Source organism: Morone saxatilis, unplaced genomic scaffold (assembly GCF_004916995.1).
Source record: "Morone saxatilis isolate NCDOM2014 unplaced genomic scaffold, NCSU_SB_2.0 Contig10, whole genome shotgun sequence".
Classification (NCBI taxonomy): domain Eukaryota; kingdom Metazoa; phylum Chordata; class Actinopteri; family Moronidae; genus Morone; species Morone saxatilis.
Genome location: NW_023339652.1, coordinates 7,399,276 through 7,403,121, shown reverse-complemented (window position 1 = coordinate 7,403,121; position 3,846 = coordinate 7,399,276). Strand labels below are relative to the sequence as shown.

Here is a 3,846-nt window from a genome sequence, read left to right as displayed (position 1 = left end):
TTTTCAGTACACTGCACCTACTGGTAATTTATGCATTCTATCGTATATAAATAGATTGCAAACATCCTTTAGATGTTTCATTGAAATAGGTCACTGTAAAGATACCATCAGGACTAGAGCGGTAGAGTTTTCAGCTCTGTGTTTTTTTCCACAAGCATCTAGCAAAGTTCTCTGAAAGGAGACTATATGGTTGTTAGTTGTACTAAGTACTTTCGTTTGCCCCAAATAGACACTGTGATGACATCTGCACGTTTGACAACTGATTGAATGGATGTGGTCAATTATGCTGCATTCTAAAACACCAGCCTCATTACTATAAAGCTTTCTTTAGTAGAGAGGGCGGCATGAAATGTGAAGATAAATTAGGTTGTTTAAATGTGGACGTCTCATCACCCAAGAGCACTTCAAACAATTGACACTTGACTCTGAAACTGAATACTCTGCATGTGTGGGTATACAGTATGAGTGTTTGTGTGACCTGTGCTTGTGTGTATACTGTCTATACACAATGCAAAAACGTCTTCATATTGACAGTATTATTTTATTGTGAAACTGAATGCATGTTTGTATGATTTATGTGATTCTTGTATGATTGCTTATGTGTGTTTGTGCATATCAGAGAGTGCCCATTCATCGTCTTAGCTTGCCTAATGATGACGTGGAAACCAAATACATTTGGCCTGCTTATCTTCCGAGGTGTGGGGACTGGTTTTCTGGTGTTACCGTGGTGTTTTGTCTCATATGGAAGCAACATCACAAGACTGTGCTGAGTTGCACAGAACAGATGGTACTCTATGGTGTAGGATCAGTATATTATGGGAATGGAAGCCAAAAAGTGCTTTCAGTTGAGTGGTTTCTCAGCATGCAGGGAAAACATATTCACATATGCTACACCCACTTAATATTCCATGTGAAGTATCCTAGTTATTGTCTATATGCCACTCATACACAGTCTTACACATTCATTGAAAATTATAAGCTATGCATAAGCCATAAGTCACTTACAGTATGATGTGTGATTGCATCCACTTGACATGGTCATGTGATTCACAATCACATGTTTGTCAACCAGCTGCTCTATGCAGGCTTCACGTGTTAGCTACTTTGTTAGCTGGTGGTTTAAGTATGTCTTTAGTAATCTGTTGTGTATTTCTGGCTCCCTGAGGAGACTTCTGTAACAGCAAGTGAAACTAATGTACCGACTATGTACAGGAAATGCTACATGGGAAATTAACTTTTACTTTTTATTGACTCAACTTGAATAAATATATACTTTCTATACCTAACTATACCATTACTATACCATTACTTTCTTTTAGTTCCTTCATTAACTTTTTGCCACTTTACTGCATATTGAAAAGCTAGAATGACATTCTTGTCAATGTTAGTTTGGTTGTCCATGCCCTTATTGTAGTTTTGTGTAGTTGTGTTATCACAAAAATATTAAATATACTCTTATATTGTTGTGACACTTCAGATAGGAGTGCATTTATTTGTTGCTATCCAGTGCAATAATGCATGTTAGACATTATTAATGAAACTGTCCCCTGCCCCACAGCTACAGTAGCATTGTAAAACAAGATGGCCGCCATTTGTTTACAGTAGTGACAGCACTATTAAAGACTGGAGTTCTTTTAAGTTTTCTTCAGCTCTTAATTGCACCCGCTTGCAGGGATAATGAGGAGCTGAACTGCACAATCACTTAATTGAGGCCAAGCATGGGGGGGAAATGTAATTATGCTGAAGAAATGGGCATCCAAGCCACTGATATAGATTAATACTTTCAACATCATCTTGTTTTAATGCCAGAATGGTCTGCTCAGTTTTGTTTTTAAGAATGATGTAGGCCTAGCTAGAAGAAGGATGAATAATTTTAGACCAGTCTAGCACTAAATACAATTAATAATTGAACTACAATAGAAGTAGTTCAATCTTAAACTGCAGTACCTTGAGGAATATGGCTGTAGAAGTCACACACTCACGTACAAAACACCTTGGTTGAGTCATCTACCCCCTAACTAGTGTGCCTCGCTTCTGTGTCATTCGCTGTCATAATGTCGGCTGTCAGTAGGGGGTTCAATTGCTGACGCATGAGAGTGGGTCACAGTGTGTGTACCTGAGTGTGTGAGTGGGAACCGAACAGTATGCTTTATTTGAAAGACCGTTCGGTAGTTGGTTTGGTATGATGCATACTGGGCAGGTTGGTGTGAGCTTACATGCTGTGGGTGTGTTGCTTGTTTGGATGACTTTTCATTACTGCAATATGTGTGTGCATATGACAATTTAGTTTTTATGGGATCTACTTAGTTGAAGTTATGTCTGTCTTTCCATGGGAATTGTAGGTTGAGAATGCCTGCATATAGTATATGTCAACATGTGTGCGTGTGTGGGCTTAATCTCTGTTTCCTAAAAGGATTTAAAGGGCAGCAGGAAGCCTGTTATTTCTATCTGGGCCTGATCTTAGACTCAGGTGTCTCATGACTCACCTTCATGGTTTTTCTCTTTATGGCTTCCTTTCTTTCCACCACAACCCTCTTTTGTTGATTTTTTCGGTCACCATTTCTCAGAATATATATCCTATATCATTTCCCTCTGTTTCATGTCTTGTGTCCCTGTATCCTTTATTATTTTCTTTATAAGGCCCAAAAGAAAACTTACTTAATGCTGGTGGGTTTTTTTGTGCTTATCCTCCTTTTAAACACAGAGTCTTCTCTGTGTCAGACTCTCCCTTAGTAGTGCTATCCCTTAGCTTTTTCTCCCTGTCGCTCTCTTTGATGTAGGGAAAGTCTGTATATGTGTGTCTGCGTCTAGTGCTGCTCAGCAATGTTACTGTAGCTCAGGCTCCATGTCAGGTTGCCCTTATCAGTAATGAGTGTGCTCGTCGGGGAAGTCTTACGTAAAATGGGAGAGGCACCACTTTGCTAACAAGCATGATTTAAAGTAGAGAAGACTGCAAGCTATACCCTGTATCACCTACACCAAGGAAAAACAACTAAATATCACCTTTCTTAGCAAGCTTTGTGGAATATTGAATAGTCTCAGCTGATCCTTTTCTGGTTTTGAAGCTTAATAACAATCTGTGGTCTATTTTAGAGCCTGCAGCTTAAGATCCAGTCATACATGGTTACGTAGTCAGGGCTGAATGCACGGTCCCCAGTTTATTTTGTATTTTATTTAGTCTGACATAAATATTAACCATACCAAGTTTGCACTTTTAAAAATATCACGCTTTTTAGTTAAACTGACAAATAGGCTATGTCATTTATAATAATGTTTGACTGTAGGTTTACTCACCTTTATATTTACTACTACATTACCACAAGTATACAGCTGACAAGGTATTTTATTTACTAGAAGATTGAGCTTTGCTGTAATATATCAGATGGTCTCCCTGGCTTTAATTATTAAACACTGTAAGGCTGTGGATGAACGGAGGCTCCAAGCAACTGAAATGCTTCATTCCAAAACTCCTAAAGTGTTTTGGCAAGCTGAATTTCCAAAGTTAAGACTTGAAAAACACAGGTGAAGGACCTTGAAAATCAGTGATGCTAAATCTAATACTGTAAAGGAATAGTCCAAGATTTTGAAAAAATAGGTAATTCTGCTTCATTCAGATTAGAAAACTAATATTACCTTCATCTCAAGGGTTTGTTTAACCTCAGAGGCTGTAAACTGTAGGAAAATGCTAACCAGGTTCCATTCAAAGTGAAAACAGTAACTTCCTGCCTAGCTACAGGTACAGCGCTGTATCTTTGTTTAAATAAAATATTTTATATTAAGTCCTAAAGTCTTTGACTTTTCATAAAAGTGTGTTATATAGCACCCCTTATTGTTAGAAATTGTCAA

General features: G+C 38.0%; 1 protein-coding gene across 1 annotated transcript in view; it reads left to right on the top strand.

Annotated features, from left to right (window-relative positions):
* Nucleotides 1-3,846, top strand: part of pcloa (piccolo presynaptic cytomatrix protein a) — a 59,233-nt gene that overhangs the window by 6,180 nt on the left and 49,207 nt on the right. The window lies entirely within an intron of this gene.